We start from the raw sequence: 19,010 nt of genomic DNA, 5'->3' as shown, positions 1-19,010 counted from the left end.
TGCACAGCATAATCCAGGGGAAACCTCTGAAGTGAGCAAAGCGAGACCGCTGAAGCTGACCTTTCCCATTGTGGACAGATAGGTAGGGCTGACTATGCCAGTGTGTACTCAAGCCAGACAAGTGAGGCTTCTGCATGAACCTTTTCCAGAAAGGTCTTCCTAAAACATAGGATCCCTCTACACAGTAGGGAGTGCTAGAGACAGATGAGATAGGAATAATGGAAGGTTGTGAAACACACCCAACAAGTAAGGAACAATTGTCTTTACTGACTTCAAAGTATTATCATGGTCCTCTTGAAGATTTGATGGCCTTTTAAGACCTCTATTGTGAATGGTGATTGATCTTCTAAGTAAGAAATTCAAACATATACAGTTTTCCAAATGGTTGATATCCATAACTGATAAGCCAGCTCTGTATAAAAATAGTATGTTCTCTGTTCTGGTTTATCAATCAACATTCACAATAGAGGTCTTAAAAGGCCATCAAATCTTCAACAGGACCATGATAATACTTTGAAGTCAGTAAAGACAATTGTCCCCTAGTTGTTGGGTGTGTTTCACAACCTTCCATTATTCCTATCTCATCTGTCTCTGGCACTCCTAATTGTGTAGAGGGATCCTATGTTTTAAGAAGACCTATCCTCTATTCTCTATCCTCAGTGGAGAGGATACTGACTGGTTGCACCTGGTAAGGAAACACCAACACCCAGGAAGAGAAAAGACTACAGATAGTAGTGGAGAGTCCAACACAGGCAAATCCCTCCCCACCATTGAGCACACTTACAGTACAAGGAGCACTGCCACTAGGGAGCAGCATCCACCATCAAAGACTATGACATCCAGGCCATGTTCTCTTCTCACTACTACCAGTGTTCAGGAGCTACCAAAGCCTTGGGTTCCACACCACCAGTTTCAGGAATAGTCATTACCCTACAACCATCAGGCTCCTGAATCGGTGCGGATAACTTCACTCTCCTCAGCTCTGAACTGATTCTACAACAAACTGACTCACAGACTTTTTACAACTCTTATTCTCAGCATTATTTTCTATTTGCACTATTTGTCTTCTTTGGAATATTGGTTATACGTCTCTCATTGTATGTCAGTTTTTTTTTGTAAAATTCTATTGTCCTTCTTTATTTTTCCTGTAAATGCCAGCAAGAAAATGAATCTCAGGATAGCATATGGTAACAATACTGTACATACTTTGATAACATACTTACTTTGAGCTTTGAATCAGGCAGTGGTCTGCACGTAATGTCCTGCAAAGACACGATGGATCCAATTGGGTGGTTCCCCGAGTAGACTGACCAAGCCACCTGGCCAGAGCTCACCAGCGGGCACCAAAACCTTGCCTGGCTGATGGTGAAAGGAACACTCCCCATCAGGCAGCACCAGTATTGTCAAAATCTCACTCCCTATGAACTCTTGGGAGAGTTGTAATGAGGAAACAAAAAACGATCACCCAGCTCCTTGCAGACTATGTATTTGCAAAGAGAGACGGAAGAAGGATGCAAGATGCCTTACCATGGTTCATCCTGGGCAGCTCTCTGATCTACACTGGCTGTTCCCAAGGACAGGCACACATACACACAAACATCAAATACCACTGGAAGATCATCAGCTTGGGTCGAGTCACTCTTTGCCATGCACAAAACTTGCTGGACTTCCAGCATAATGAGATGTTTGCAAACCAATGCAGCCAACTGGCACATTTAATGGAGCTTGATGCAGCCAACACAGTGACATTATGTAGAAGGACTGCAGTCTACGGTCCTTTTGCCATGAAACACTGAGGAGCAAAGTCCAGGGCAGAAGCCCCCCAAATTGTTAAGAGTGTGTATCATACCTAGAGGCCCCATGCATGACAGCAGTGCTGTGCACACAGTGTGTGAACTCCACCAATGCATATAGTTTTTAACCATGTGAATATATTTACTGAACAACACTACAAATGCGAAGACCTGTGCAACATGTTATCTTACTTGTATTTCTGGCCCAACAAGCCCACACCGCCCAGTTACATCCATGTAATCGATTAGCCTGCTAACCCATACTGCATTTCTTTGGAGTGCAGGAGGAAAGCTGAGCACCTAGAGGAATTTCATGGGGCATTGGGAGAATGTACAAGCTCCTCACAGACCGTGGCGGAATTGAGCCTTGCTCGCTGGCACTGTGACAGTGTTACACTAAGCACCATGCCACCACACCATCCTATCAATCCAGTTTCGCAGTTCCTCAGGAGGGCACATTCCTTATCCATTCCCTACCTCCCAGCTTCTCACCCCTTCCCGCCCATGTTCCTAGCTATGCTATGATTGACATTTCCCAAGCCTGGTCTCAACCTGGGCCCTGTTTCTGGCCTTTGTTTCCATCCACACACCAAACCGTTTGGGTGGCCTTTAGCCTCATCACACCACTTCCCTCCTCTGGTCACCCAGTGAGGCGCACCACTCCCCAGTCCTGGCCACATACCCAAACGTATCACAGAGTCACAGAGAGATGCATCACGGAAACAGGATCACCACTTACTGAGCAACACACACAAAATACTGGAGAACGCAGCAGGTCAGGCAGCATCTGTGGGGGGAGGGAAACAAGCAGTCAACGTTTCAGGCCAACACCCTTCATCAAACATGGTCATAGGCATAGTTGATCTATCAATAGATGGGATATTTGTGTACACGTAGAGACAGCCCTCACAATTTTAACTTTGAGTGTCTAGGCTGTCTGTCTCCAGAAGCTTTTAGAACATCTGGGTGGATTACTTTATCCCAGCAAAGCTGATTGAACATTCAGTGGTGTCTCCCATTGAAGATATGTAATTCAAATGAAGCATTGTCAACCCTAAATACTGATGTTATTGTAACTATTGAAATTGCATTGTTTCACGTGCTGTTACCTTTGGTCTTAAGGATTTAAAGATGTGATGTACTTTGAGTTTGGGAGACTCTCCCGGGAGGATCTCCAGGAAAATCCTGCTTTTTGGCAAGACGGTGTTGGTAGGTGACAACTCTCTGTGTGCAGCTCCGATCATCAAATATTCCCGGTTAGGACCACTACAGCTGAAAACCAGTCACAGATATGGCTACTTCAGTAAGCAGCATTGTTTTAAGGTGTTTAAAATATCTATCATTACTTAAAAATCAGCAAACAGCAGGCAGCAGACTCAGGTCGCGAGTGCAGTTCCCCATTAAGAAAAAAGAAGTGGGGACAGCACGCTGGTCTACCTTAAACCGTTCCCAACTATCCTGCTGAGAATATACAGTCTCTGGAAAATAAAACTGAAAATACAGAGCAAGATTTGAGTACCAGAGAGACATCAGGGACTGCTGTGTACTTTGCTTCACGGAAACTTGGCTCACACCCCACCATTTCAGACTCATCGCTGCAGCCTGAGGCCTTCACCACCCATCGCAAAGACAGGACAGCAGAATCTCTTACAGGTAGAGGAGGGGGAGTATGCTTCATGATTAACTCATTGTGGTGCACAGACATGGCAGTTCTGTCTCAGTCCTGCTCACCTGACCCGGAACATCTAGTGCTCAAATGTCTTCCTTATTATCTGCCAAGGCAGCTTCTCACCATCATCCCGATGGCAGTATACATTCCACCTCAGGGCAATGTCAGGCAGGCTCTAAGTGAGCTAAGTATCATAATCAGCAGTCACAAAGCTGTGCACCCTGATGCCCTCCCTATCTTTGCAGGAGATTTCAACCAGGCCAGCTTGAAGAAGTCTCTGAACAACTACAACCAACGTGCCTCCTGTGGAACCAGAGGAGCGAACACACATTACCACTGTTATACCATCATCAAGAACACTTACCGTACCATCACACAGCTGCACTTTCGAAAGGAAGTCCAATCACCTGACTGTACTTCTGCTCCCAAACAATAGGCAGAGACTAAATACCACAGCACCAGTGGGTGAGGAGCATGAAGACATTGTCAAGGGAGGTGGAGGAGTGCTTAAATGACAGCTTTGTGTGTCAGCATACTGGACAATATTCAAGGATTCATCTTCAAATCTAAATTAATACGCCACAGTTGTTACCGACTCCATCAAGACCTGGGAGGGTGAGTGTGTGCCTTCAGGAACATAGTGGATACACCCAAACCAAAAGCCATGGAGGAACCAGGAGGTTCATTAACTGCTGAGGGCTAGATCTGTGGCATTCAACACCAGTGATCAAAAACTATACAAGAAGTTCAGCTACAAACTACAGAAGGCTATTTTAAGGGCGATAAAAAATTCTGATTGAGATTAGAGATGGAATCAGATACACATTAGCCCTAGCAGGGGTTGGAGGCCCTCACTTCCTACAAAGTGAAACATCACATCATGAATGGCTCTGATGCTTCACTCCCAGAAGAGCTCAATGCCTTTTATGTATGCTTCGAAAGGGAGAATAAAACTACACTTGTGTGAATCCCTGCAGCATCTGGTGACCCTGTGAACTCTATTTCAGAGTCCGATGTCAGAAAGTCTTTCAAGAGGGTGAATCCTCACAAGGTGTCAGGCCCTGATTGAATAACTGGTAGGGCTCTGAAAACCTGTGCCAACCAACTGGAAGAAGAGTTCAAGGATATCTTCAATCTCTCACTATTGCAGGCGGAGGTTCCCACCTACTTCGAAAGGGCATCAAACAAAGCAGTATCCAAGATGAGCAGAGACAGCTGCCTTAACAACTATCACTCAGTTGCAGTCACATCAACCGTGATGTTCTTTGAGAGGATGCTCAGGATGAGAATCAACTCCTGCTGAAGCAAGGACATGGGCCAAGCTGCAATCTACCTTTCACCATCATGGGTCAAAAGCGGATACAATCTCACTGGCTCTCCACTCAGCCTTGGTCGATAGTAATACCTACATCAGACTGCTGTTTATTGATTACAGCGCAGCGATCAACACAATCAGTTCTAATCAACAAGCTCCAAAACCTGGGCCTCTGTACCTCCCTCTGCAACTGGTTCCTTGACCTCCGCATCAGGAGAACACAGTCTGTGGATTGGAACTAGCAACTCCTCCTTGCTGACAATCAACACTGGCACACCTCAAGGATGTATGCTTAGCCCACGGCTCTACTCTCTCTACGTCCATGACTGTGTGGATAGGCACAGCTCAAATGCCATCTATACATTTGCTGAGCACACTATTGTTGGCATAATTTCAGATACTGATGAGGGGGCATACAGGAGCAAGGTAGATCAGCTGGCTAAGTGGAATCGCAACAACAATCTTGCACTCAACGTCAATAAGACCAAAACAATTGATTGTGGACTTCAGGAAGTGGAAGTCGAGGGAACACACTCCAGTCCTCATCGAAGGATCAATGGTAAAAAAGTTGAGTAGTTTCAAGTTTTGGGGTTTCAACATCTCTGAAAATCTGTCCTGGGCCTAGGATATTGATACAATCACAAATGTCACCACGGCGGCTATACTTCATCAGAAGTTCGAGGAGACTCTGCATGTTACCAAATACTTGTGAACTTCTACACATGTACAATCAATCTAACTGATTGTATCACTGTGTGGTGTGGAGGGACCACTGCACAGGATCAGAAAAAGCTGCAGTAAGTTGTAACTCATCCAGTTCCATCAAGGGCTCTAACCTCCCCAGCCTCGAGGACACCTTCAAAATCCATAATTAACGATCCCAGCACCCAGGACATGCTCTCTTCTCATTGCTATTATCAAGGAGGTACAAGAGCCTGAAGACACGCTTAACATTTCAGCAGGAACAACTTATTCCCCTCCACCATCAGATTTCTAAATGAACAATGAATCCATGAACACTACTTCACGAATATTTTTCTTCCCCTCTCTTTTTGTACTGCTTAAGTAATTAAATTTTATGTGTGTGTGTTTATGTATTTATTTATTATAATTTTAGGGGTTTTTATTGTCATCTGTTGCCACAAAAACAACAAATTTCACATGATAGGATTCCGATTCTTCTGCTTGTTGTGATGAATGGAGGCCTCTATATCACCAGATGCAGTGTCTCTGCAGTGTTCAGATCACAGTCACAACTGACTGTGAGAATTAGTAAACAAATGTGATGTTTCGATATGTTTTATGATGGAAGCAACAGGTTTTGATCATTAGTGCATTTTGCCGCAAATGTGGAAGTTTTGAATAAGGCCAAAGAGGATTTATAGTTTATCCTTGAAAAAACTATTCGTCCACATCCCAGACACAGGCAAGCAGATTGTCTTGGCTGACTTTAACTCCAGGTTAGGAATGAAGGTGACCTTTGGGCAGGAAGAAGCAGTGAAGGCTAATGTGGCCCCAAAACATCAGAGTGAACAGAAGCTCCTCTCAGCCATCACCTCAAAAATAACCCGTCAACTCCCAGTCTACAGGAGTAGATGCGTCCATTGCTTTGCAAATTTTGAAACGTGCTACGACTTTTCTAACAAGAATCACTGGTTTAATAAGAACAAACAGGGATCAGGGAACTAATTAACATAAAGCCTGTGTTTTCTGGAGTAGTATAGGTTTGTTTTTGCTAGAACAAAGGGTACTGAGGGGTGACCCAAGTGAGGTAATAAAATTATAGGGCACTGATAGATAGGGTAGATGGTCAGAAAATCTCATGGTAGGAGTGTCAAAACAAGAGGGCAGAAGTTAAAGGTGAGAAAAAAGCGTTTTAAAGGGGATTTGTGATGCATGTCTTTTTAACACAGGAAGTGGTTATTATCTGGAACTTGTTGCCAGAGAAATTAGCGGTATCAATTACAATTAGCACATATAAGAGGCACAGTCACTTAGTGGTGAGCACAACCACAGTAACGGGGGCCCTTAATGATTATCACCACCTTTTTGAGGCACTGCTCCTCGAAGATGTCTTGGATACTATGGAGGCTAATGCCCATGATGGAGCGGACTAATTTTACAACTCTCTGCAGCTTACTAAATTCCTGAGCAGTAGCCACCCTCGCCTATACCAGCCATCAGAATGCTCAACTGTAGAAACTTGATGTCTTAGGTGACATTCCAAATCTCCTCAAACTCCTAATCTCCTCAATCTCCTGCTGTTGTGCCTTCTTTGTAATTGCATCAATATGTTGGGCCCGGGATAGATCCTCAGAGATGTTGACACCCAGAAACTTGAAACCGCTCACCCTTCCCATTTCTGATCCCTCTGTGAGGACTGGTGTGTGTTCCCTCATTTTACCCTTTCTAAAGCCCACAAATCAATTCTTTGATCTTACTGGCACAGCTGCAAGGATTTTGTGGAACACCACTGAACTAGCTAATAATCTCACACAACTGAGTTTCACTAAATATGGTCAGGCCTGCTTCAGCATCAAAAACAGGCTCGGCTTTTCCAAAGGAGAAAAGCCTTAACCCAGATTCTTTTCTGCTTAAAAGATAAGAACGGCACAGTTACTTTTAAAACTGATTTCTTTGTTAAATTTACCCACAAAAATAACTTGCAATTTTTCACATAGGAGTTGCTGGTGAACGCAGCAGGCCAGGCAGCATCTGTAGGAAGAGGTGCAGTCGACGTTTCAGGCCGAGACCCTTCGTCAGGACTAACTGAAGGAAGAGTTCCTTACTCACACCAGCAACTTTTATGTGTGTTGCTTGAATTTCCAGCATCTGCAGAATTCCTGTTGTTTGCTGTTATTTTGCAATTTTTCAGATCATTTGACTTTTCTTTCACACCAGTTAAAAGCTGTTTAACAAAATAAACATTCCAGTTGATTTTTTTGTGTTGCACCACATTACAGCATCTGCTGTCTATTGTGTGACCGATTAACACCTTTTTGTTTATAAATAATAGGTCATTGTACCAACACTTAAAATGTTAATGGAATCAGTGGATGAAACAATTGTCTGGTTTAAAGAGGACCATTGTTTTTTTTAAAAAGGTGTATAGGAGCTTTTTCTTGCAAACAGTAGTGAATCTCTGGAATGCTCTACTACAAAGAACTATGGATGATTGGGTGTGTTTGGTATTTGGTTTTTATTGCCACATGTACCAAGATACGGTGAAAAGCTTGTCTTGTATACCCTTAAAACAGATCAAAGCATATTACACAGTGCATTCTTTAAGGTAAAATAATCAAAATGCAAAATAAAATGTAAAAGTCACCAAAAAGGTGCAGTGCAGGTACATGATAAAGTGCAAGATCACACTGAAGCAGACAGTGAGCCCCAGTAAGTCTTATCATGCTACAGGTCTTTCAAGAGTCGGATAACAGTGTGATAGAAGCTGTGCTTGAGCCAGGCAATACGTACGTTCAGGTTTTCATATCGGCTTCGTAATGGGAGGGGGAGAGACTGAACACCTAGGGTGGGTGGGATCTTTGACTATGTTGGTTGACATAAGCAAGAGTCCATGGACAGCAGGCTGGTTTTTGCGATGTACTGAGCCCAGTCCACAACTCTGCAGTGTCTTGTGTTTCATGTGCAGAGCAGCTTTTAATGGGGAGGTAAACCCAACAGATGCTGGAAATCCGAGCAACACACGCAAAATGCTGGAGGAACTCAGCAGGCCAGGCAGCATCTAAGAAAAAGAGTGAACAGGCGATGTTTCGGGCCGAGGCCCTTTGGCAGGACTGGAAAAAAATTACCAGAAGTCAGTGCAAGAAGGTGGGTGGAGGGGAGGAAAATGTGCAAGGTAGCAAGTGATAGGTGAAACTAGGAGGGGAGAGGGGTGAAGTAAAGTGCTGGCGAGTTGTTTGGTGAAAGAGATAAAGGTCTGGAGAAAGGGGAATTTGATAAGGGTAGAAGACCCTGGAAGAAGGGGAAGGGGAGGAGCAGCAGAGGGAGACGATGGGCAGGTAAGGAGATAAAGTGAGAGAGGGAAAAGGGGATGGGGAATGGTGGTGGGGGGGGGTTCATTATCGGAAATGTGAGAAATCGATGTTCATGCCTTCAGGTTGAAGGCTACCCAGCTAGAATACAAGGTGTTGCTCCTCCAGCCTGAGTGTGGACTCATCGCGGCTGTAGAGGAAGCCACAGACCGACATGTCGGAATGGGCAGTTGAATTGAAATGGGTGGCCACAGGGAGATCCCGCTTTTTCTGGCAAACGGAGTGTAGGTGCTCGGCAAAGCAATATCCGAATTTACGTTGGGTCTCACCAAATTACAGGAGGCCACACCAACAGCACCGGATGCAGTAGGTGACCCCAACAGACTCACAGGTGAGATGTTGCCTCACCTGGGAGGACTGTTTGGGGCCCTGAATGGTAGTGAGGGAGGAGGAGTAGCGGCAGGTGTGGCACATGTTCCGCTATTTTTAAAATGTTAGGGAATTGAAGACTATGAGAATCAAAAATATTGAGGCCTAGAGTGGAACAGCCATGATCATATTGAATGACGGGGCAGGTTAGAGTAACTGAATAAACTACCCCAGCTCCTATTTTGTTATGTTTCTATTCTTGTCAATCAGCCACCCTCCTGTAACGTGATCCAATAAGCAATGTTCTTGTCAGAGCTCGGTCTCTGTACATTTCATGGTTTCTGCACTTTTCTGCCCAGTCCCAAGGAATTGATTGTGGACTTCAGGAAGGGGAAGTCGAGAGAACACACATCAGTCCTCACTCAGGGTTCGGTGATGGAAAGGGGATCAGCTTCAAGTTCCTGCGCATCAACATCTTGGAGGATCTACAATGATGCAATCAAGACCGAGGTACACCAGTGCCTGTACTTCATTAGGAGCTTGAGGAGATTTGGTATGTCACTAAAGACTCTTATCAATTTATATAGGTGTATGGTGGAGAGCATTTTGACTGGTTGCATCACAACTTGGTAAGGAGACACCAACGTGCAGGATTGCATGATGCTGCAGAGGGCTGCATCTCTGTCTTGGCCACAACCCTCCCCCACCATCGAGGACATCTACAAAAGGAAGTGCCTCAAGAAGGCAGCATCCAACATGAAAGACCTGCACCATCCAGAATATGCCCTCTTCTCTTTGCTACCTTTGGAAAGGAGGTCAAGGAGCCAGAAAACCACACTCAGTAATTCAAGAGCAGCTTCTCCCCTCCTCTGTGAGATTTCAAAGCAGTCAATGATACTACTTCTCTATTTCTTTTATTTAGTACTATTCATTTTTGTAATTTGTTGTCATTTTTTGACTTTGCTTTGTACAGCATATTTCATGCCATCTAACTCAGTGACACCAAATCTGATTCCGGGATTTTGGGTTCCTGCTCAACACAGTAGACTATTTGCAGTGGAAGGATGGGTATGAACTGCACCAGAGGACTTTATATTTTGGAAATAAAGTTCATTCATAAATGAAAAACATAAACAGTACATGTACATGACTTGCTTTCTGTTCACACTGTTGTCTAGTCTATACATTTATCATATTGTGAAGTCCGTACATTTATAGTGTCATTGAGTTAGGACATTCTATGCACAAAGCACCAATCTACCTGAAGTAGCCTCTTTGAACAATATGCCCCTCAGGTGTTTGTCGTGGTTAATTACTGCCTGTTATGCCACTGGTATTTCAGGCAGCTCAGGTGTTTGCGATCCTTCCCCCTCAGCCAGCAAATGAAATAACGTTCCTCTGGACCAAGGTGTATCTACAAAACATGTATCACACATAGTGCATAAACCAAAGTATTGCCATAAGTAAGTCAATAAAATATAATTCAAAATGCACATAGCGTGTAGCACAGGTAAACAGCATGCTATCCTAGTGACAAGACCTCAGAGTATTCATTAGCCTCACGGCCTGAAGGAAGAAACTGTTATCCAGTCTGGCAGTTTTAGCCCAGATGCTTCATTACCTTCTCAGGAACATTTCAAGTAAATGTCACAAATGGGGGGGGGGGGGGGGGGGGAGTGAGACCCCAGTGATCCTCTTAGCAGTTTTTACTATCCTCTGTAGGGCTTTGTGGTCCAATGCCTTACAGCTACTGTACCACACAATAAATCAACCTCAATGGAGATCCTGTATAATGTTAACAACAGGAATTCTGCAGATGCTGGAAATTCAAGCAACACACATAAAAGTTGCTGGTGAATGCAGCAGGCCAGGCAGCATCTCTAGGAAGAGGTGCAGTCGACATTTCAGGACTGACGAAGGGTCTCGGCCTGAAATGTCGACTGCACCTCTTCCTAGAGATGCTGCCTGGCCTGCTGTGTTCACCAGCAACTTTTATGTGTGTTTCCTGTATAATGTTGTTAGAATGGGGACAGGGAGCCTTTCACACCTCAATCTCCTCAGAAAGTGTAGATGCTGCTTGACTAGTGAGGAGGTGTTCTGGGACCAGGTTAGACTGTGCACACCAAGGATCTTCTTGTCTCTTCACTCTCCACAGCAGACCCATTGATGTGCAATGGAGAGTGGTCAACGTGTACCCTCTGGGTCCACAATCATAGTGATAGTGAGGGCAGCATGTAGATATCAGGAAACAAGGTAACAATTTATTTAAAATTACATTTTATTTTACAGACCCACTTATGGGCCTACTTACAACAAAGAGCTGAGATGATATGTCATATGGTATCTGTGGTAAATTAAGATTTTGAATGAAATTTTGGATGAAATCTTCATAGGCGTTGGGCTAAAGCTACTGTTTTACAATCAGAATGTTTACAGATAATAGTGATTATGCAGAAAAGAAAGACAATAAGGTATCAGAAAGTTCACGACTAGGTTGGCAAAGGGTTGAAGAAGACAGCATTGCTATATTCTTGCTGAACAAATGATAAAAGGTTTCAAAAGGTATGATTAAACTTTTCAGCATAGCTGAGCTCAGCAATGTATTGTTGGATGGATATTGCTGCTGTTCTCATACAAAGAACCGCGATTGGTATCTCATCCCTGCCTTGAGATCTTTCCAGGAATTCATCGCTTCCTACATCTCTCCAAGCCAAGAATCCTCTGAGATATCTATGCCAGTCCTGTTCTGCTCCTTGATCACCAACTTTAATCAAAGTTCAAAGTAAGTTTATTATCAAAGTACATATATATCACTATATACAACCCTGAGATTCATTATCTTGCAGGCATACACAATAATTCTAGTTTAGTCTGGAATTGGTACTTTGCTCATGAGGTAGCTTTCTGGATATTATACCTGGTCCCCTTGTAACCTTCTTGGTCGCCAGTCTTCCGATGCCTCTGCTCTGGCCCTCAGCAGACTGCAGATCTCATGATTCACTCAGGACTTCTGGTTGGGGAATACTCTGAACAATTTTGTGGGGACACCACTTGTCTATGAATGTTTTTGTAGTCAGATCACCTCTGGTATTTATTTCAAAATATACCTCATTCATAAAAAGTTGAAGTGTGTAATGCAGACATTTGGGTCAACATTCTTTACAGCACGTACAATACAGGAACAGGCTCTGCAGCCCACTATGCCAGCACCAAACACAAACCCCATCTGCCTGCACATGCTATATATCCTTCCATTCCCTGCCTGTCCAAGTATCTGTCCAAATGCCTCTTAAATTTTGCTACCATATCTGCTTCTGCCGATTCCTTGGCAGCATGTTCCAGGCACCTGTCACTTTGTCTATAAAAGAAACTTGACCCACTGATCTCCTTTAAACTTTACCCCTAGTACCTTAAACCAATGCACTCTGGTATTTGACATTTCTGCCCTGGGAATAATATTAGTCATACTTCCACAACAAACATGTTCTCTGGTTACTTAACACCATTGCTTCTTCGGTTATCACTCATTTACAACTCTAGCGTAAATAGTTCATGGTTTTAACGCAGGAGTGCTGACACAGGAAAGCAGCATCCATCATCAAAGGCTCAACCATTCAGGCTATGTCTGTTTTTCACAGGAGGTACAGAAATCTTAGGTCCCACACAAACAGGTTTGGGAAAATTTATAATCCTAGAACCATCTGACTCCTTAACTGTTGTGGATTTCAATCACCAGTCTGAACTGATGCTGTGACCTACAGACTCACTTTCAAAGTTCAAATTTCAAAGTCCAAAGTAAATTTATTATCAAAGTACATATACGTCACCACTTCCTTAAGGTTAGTAGTAGGGATAACCCCCCCCATTACCTATTAAATAGTGTGGATCTCAAATAGCCTCTGACAACCAAGTCCAACCCCTGGCCTTCATGGGTAGGCTCGGCAGAACCATATCTACTCACAGGAGGTGGGCCAAGGGTGGGTCGCTGGTGCCTTAAACATGTTGTTTTGAGCAGATGGGGCTCATCAGTCGTGATTGGCAGGTCATCTGGGAGAGGGAAAGCTCTGAAGTCAAACCTCCACTGCACTCACAGGGAAGGCTCCGTGAGTTGAGCTCAGCCAGCACTGACTGGCTGCCGCTGGTGCCAAATTGTATCAGTCTCTGCTGCTCCATTTGGGTTCATCAGCTACGTGGAGAGGGGAGCCCACTACAACAGCCTGCTCTCCATATCGTACTGCCCTGGCTTGCACAGACAGCTGGGCCGTAACATGTATGGTCAACCCCCGACCAACAGAGAGCCTCAAAACATACTGTCCTGAGATTCGTTTCCTCAGAGACCTTCACAGTGAATGCAAGGTAACACAATACTGTAGAATCAATGGAAAACTGTGCAGAAACAAAGATGGTCAAATAACATATGCTCAAAAGACAACAAATCATACAACTACAAAAAAGAAAAAAAACTAAATAACATGTACATAAATAAATAAATCAATAAATGATATTGAGGATATACGGGCGTGGGGTCCTTGGGAGTGAGTGCATAGATTGTAGGCTCAGATCAGGGTTAGGGCTAGTGAAGTTATCCACTCCGGTTGAGCAGCCTGTGTTCTCATGATGTGTGTCCATCTGTTGCATAGAGATTACCTGTTGTATATGCTTATTGCATTAGGTAGGAAGGATCCTGAGGAGCTGAATGAGCCTGTTCAAAAAGGTGCTCTGCTGCTTATTCAGGAGGTCATGGAGAAGATGTGCCAGATTGTCCATAATGGACAGTTTGATTAGTGACCTCCTCTCCACCACTAACTCAAAATAGTCCTTTCAACTTTGAACTTTAAATGGATGTGGTGACAGTCCTAAACTGTGGCTCTTTCCAAAAGAGGCCTTGTAATGGCTGCAACCAAGTACAGTATGTTCTCGAGCACATGGCCTTAGACTGCTAGGCATGCTGGAGTCTGGAGCCACAGCCAAAATACTGTAGGAATTCAGCAGGTCCAACAGCATCTGTGGGGGTGGGGGAAGTTGGCAGGGAAAAGAATAGTTGACATTTCAGATTGACATGCTGCCTCAGGGCTTTGAATCTGCCAGTCTGCAGCACCTACAGAGGGGACCTTTCACTGTGCAGATGGTTTCACAGCAGCCGCTGATATTATTGTGAAAAACATGAAAAGCACAGTGTTCCTGGGATGAACCGCAACAAAAACCTTTGCATCTTTCCCGAGACCTAGTACAATGAAATAAGAGTAGAAGTTCACTGGCTTCTCTGCCATGTCCTCTACTCAAAATCATCTTGGCAAACCTCTCCCAGGCGTCAGCTTCTCTTCTGTGCCAAATCCCCACGACCCCAATTTTCCACACTTCCAAAACTAATCCGCTGCCACTTTAAATATTTCCAGTGAGCTGCCTGCACAACCTTTCAGGGCAGAGAATTTAAGAATGTCACCAGGCATCCTGTTGAAGGGTCTCAGCCCAAAAAGTTGATTGTTTATTCCTCTCCATTGGTGCTGCCTGACCTGCTGAGTTCTTCCAGCATTTTGTGTGTGTTACTCTGAATTTCCAGAGGAATTCACATAAATGGCCCCTGGCTGTGAAAATGACAACCGTGTTTTTAAACGACAATGATATCTGATAACAACAGGGTAGTTCTTTGTGAAGTTTTTTTCCAACATTGGTTCTCTTGTAAATTTAGTAATATTTCTGTGGAGCTCCTTAAAAGTCCAGCATCTCCCTAGTCCCTCTGCATGCTTGCTGTGACCTTGCTTTCAGAGGCTCCAGGATAAGTTTGGGGTCACTGCACCATTGTGAAACAGTGCGGAGGAGTGCAGGGCACATAGTTGACGTCAGAATCAGCATCAAGCTGATTATCACCGATGTTGTGAAATCTTGTTTTGTGGCAGCAGTACAGTGTAAAACATAGAAATTGCTATGTTATAAAATGAATAAATAGTGCAAAATATGAATAATGACGCATAGTGGGGGCAGGGTAAGTGTGATCAATGTGGAGGTCGAGGAGGCGTGGAGGGGAGACACGGGTGGTGCGGCCAATACCCAGATGCAGTAAGACTCACCATTTCTTAAGTGCTGGTTATCACACAGAATTGAGGTAGGAACACAATGCCTTTGCTCTACTAGTCAACACTTCAGGTCGTGAAGCGTACTTCGGAACTGGTTCCGAGTTTTGAGTTCTTCCCCAGTTCTGAGGAAGGGCTACTGACCCAAATTGTTGCCTGGATTCTCTTTCCACAGCTGCAGCATCAGTTCGCAAGTGTGTTCAGCACTTTTGTTCTTCTTTCTCCAATCTTTTGCATGTGACCTTTTCAAGAATCTTCATAAAATCCAAGTACACTACATCTATTAGTTCCCTCTCATCTACTCAACTAGATACATCAACGGATATAAGTTATATGTTACTTGAAATTTGTTTTGTATTTCACTCAAGATCAACCAAAAATGTCACAAAGTTTCAGATGTTTGAATGCCACTGCTTGGTTATGAATGGGTTCCATTTTTACAGATTTTGTCCATGTCAGAAATACACATCGTTGGTTAAGTAACTATACCTCCACCAATGTTGACGTGAGCCAATTAACACAAACATTTATTTATTGAACACCACACAAGAAAAGGCAGGAGGAACTCAACAGGTCTGGCAGCATCTATGCAGGGAAGTAAACAGTTTCTGTTCTGGACTGAGACTTGCTGAGGGTTCCAAATTTTGCAGAATCCCACAAGTCTGACATTTATTTATTGTCTTCCCCCACATAGCTACAGTGGCACAGAATCAAGATGCCCCACCCTTATTGGCTGATTTTCAAGGGCTTAAAGTATCAGTGGATATTCTACAGCTTAATGGAGCATTGTTGCACATTTCAACACAGCCCATTGCTTGTGAATTTCCAAAGCAATACTCTGACTGACTATGTTTTTAAGAATCAATGGTATCTGATTACAACACATTAAAAGCTGGAGGGGCTAAGCACATCAGGCAGCATCTATGGAGAAGAGTGGACAATCGACATACTGTGGAGAGGTTACTTGTAAACAGGTTTTTCTGCAAGATGGTTCTTGTTTGAATTTATTAATACTTTTTGGGAACTCCTTTCTACTTATGGGAGTCCACGTTTCAAACATTTGTAACACAGGAAGGACCTTACACCACCCAGTACCTTGCAGCGGTTCCCAAACCTTTTTCGGTTACCACTTCCTTAGCTCCCAGACGATAACCCCATTGCCTCTTCTCCCTTTTCGGCCATTACATAAAAACTATGAAGATTTTGATTTACAATCCACAGTGAAAAAAATAAGGAACTACAAGTTCAAAGCAATGACCAATAATTGCAATAATTATTAAATCTATTTAAAGCTACAAATAAAATTATTTCTTTTTTTAATTACAATGAAAACAATTTTCATCAACAATTTTAGAGCATACATTAGTAATCCAACTATCCACTACTTCATTGCCATTTCATCTTTCAATGAGATAGGTGGGCTTGGTGCAGTGATATCAGCTTTTCAACATCAGGCTGAATGTCACTCAGAAGGAGTCTCAGATTCCCACGTTTAGTAATTTGTAGTCTGTTTTGTTGTTCTGAAAGAAGTTTGGCGACTGCACTGAAACAGCGCTCCACTAAATATGACGTTGGAAGGCAATAAAAAACATCTTGACCTTTTTCCACAATGCAGGATAGCATTTAGAGATACCTTCCTGCAACCAAAATACTTGAAATGATTAGCTTGTTTTAGGGAACATTCTGGAATTAGGGTATATGGCAAATATTAATTTCAGCAACCTATCTTTAGACCTGAACATGGATTGTAGATTAAATTTAAAATGCAGCCCTGGACAATAGTTCCTAGCGCTGTGAACATTAATTAATTGAAAAACAGACAATGCTGATTAACATTCTTTTTGGGTATTTGGAATGTGGTCGTAAAGAAGGCAATGTGAAAATTATATGTAATTCAAAGGAAGCATTGTAGATACATGGTAACTATAGAATTGTCCTTTGATCTTTAGCACATAACATGTCATGTAATATTGGGTTGAGCAGGCTTCTTCCTCCAGAGGGTGTCTCACTTTGTTGAATAATTATGAACGTATCCTGGATAAGCCCCCAGATGTTATAATGCGAACAAAGTCACCAGAGAGAATTTGGTCGCATTTACAACATTTGGGGGCTTGTCCAGGATATGTTTGTAATTATTCAACAAAGTAAGACACTCTCTGGAGGAAGAGGAAGATATAAATCCACTAGCTTCAGTGTCTCTCTGGTGACTTTGTTCGCATTACAACATTTGGGGGCTTGTCCGGGATACCTTCACAACCCATCATGTGGCCAGCAATGTCAGCAGTCTAAGTGCGTGAGTAATTTTAAAATTAACACTCACACTTGGACCTGTTCGGTAGCTATGGGATCATGAGGTATCATGAACACAGTGGAGAGCTGAACTAGTAGATATAAAAGTAGTATAGTTTGTATGCGTGCATGTGTGTTTATCTAAGATACTAAACTTTGTGTGTTAATATGTTGAGACAGGGCCAGCAGTGGTGAAGGGTGGTTACTGATAGTTCGGAATGCGAGTGGGGGTGTGTATACTTGTTTCAGGAACTGTATTTTGGCAGATACATTTGCAAGAGTGTGTGTGTGTTTTAACAATACGTCTGTAACCTTGGTATGTCAGTTAAATGCAAAGGAGTACAACAGGCATTACGAGTTCAGGTGCACATAAGCAGCAGATTGCGGAGTACATTACGATTTTAAGTGTGTACTGTTTAATTTTTATTCATCATTTATATTTTGCATAGTATGGGGATTAGTGTGGAGATATCTGAGGGAGAGGTTATTCCCAGATATATCTGTTGGGATGGCACCAATGGAGGCCAACTAACATCAGGTAGGGAACCCTAACGATCTGAACGAGCCCGTACCTTTGATTACAACCATCTATAAGCCCTTCACACTTGGGGAGGAGCAGAGCATTTTGTCAGAGTTATCCTCACTGATAGTCTCCTGCGGGAATGCAGAATTCTGGTGCAAGCTTGAGGAAATGATTGGAATTTACTAAATGCTCCCTAAAGATATCCATGTGTCAGTAAGAGTGAAGTACTCGAGGAATATGTGGGACAGTATGGCCCAGGGGGTGCAAGATAGTACATGGACAACTACCAGGAACACCAGCAATGAAGAGAGGTATCGCTTCTTTAAGTGGAAAGTGAGGCAGCGACTGGGGGGAGGTGAGGGTAACTGGGGGACAATAACGTTAATGGTTCAGAGAGCTGATGAGCCAGCCATGCATTATGCAGAATGTAAGTATCCAGTGTATGAGGATATTCAGGGTTGGATAATCCAGGGAGAGGTGACCCAGTCTTCCCGAAAATGCTGAAAGAAGGCCCGAGTAGTTATGGATTTGCTGATAGTGGTGGGATCCACGTAGTATCATGAGCTGGTGAATTAGACCAGAGGTGTAAAAGAAGTCATAAGGTGTAAAAGAAGTCATAAAGTGGCTGTAGTGAATGTACCTGCTGTGACGTCGCAGAGAACTTGCTTTGTGTGCCAGCAGCTGGGACACGTAGCAAGGAACGGCTGGAATACACTTGGCAGGGTAAAAGAGATGATTTGTTACAGCACTGGCTTCTCAGACCCTGGTAGGAGGGAATGCCCTAAAAAAAAAGAGGGAGGTGTGAGAATCACTCGCCAAACCAGGTAGAATCCACAGCAGCGCCCTCTCCTTCCGATTTGACTGCTGACCAGATTATAGAGCTGCTGAGGTCAGACAAATAGCTAACGGCAGCCTCTATTGCCAGTGGTGGTCATCCACGGATGTACACAGGAGGTTTATTAGGGGGCCAGCAATGTGAGATGACACAG

At 43.5% G+C, this 19,010-nt stretch overlaps 1 long non-coding RNA gene across 1 annotated transcript; it reads right to left on the bottom strand.

Moving 5' to 3' along the window:
* Positions 1-3,034: 3,034 nt before the first annotated feature.
* Positions 3,035-18,794, bottom strand: LOC140198633 (uncharacterized). The gene is made up of 3 exons (XR_011886227.1): positions 18,662-18,794; positions 10,400-10,552; positions 3,035-3,065 (listed from the first exon to the last, which is right to left on the bottom strand). It is a non-coding gene; the product is annotated as an uncharacterized lncRNA (long non-coding RNA).
* Positions 18,795-19,010: the final 216 nt, after the last annotated feature.

This window comes from Mobula birostris, chromosome 6 (assembly GCF_030028105.1).
Source record: "Mobula birostris isolate sMobBir1 chromosome 6, sMobBir1.hap1, whole genome shotgun sequence".
Taxonomy (NCBI): Eukaryota; Metazoa; Chordata; class Chondrichthyes; order Myliobatiformes; family Myliobatidae; genus Mobula; species Mobula birostris.
Note: the sequence above shows the minus strand (reverse complement) of the source record. Positions and strands in the feature narration are given on the sequence as shown.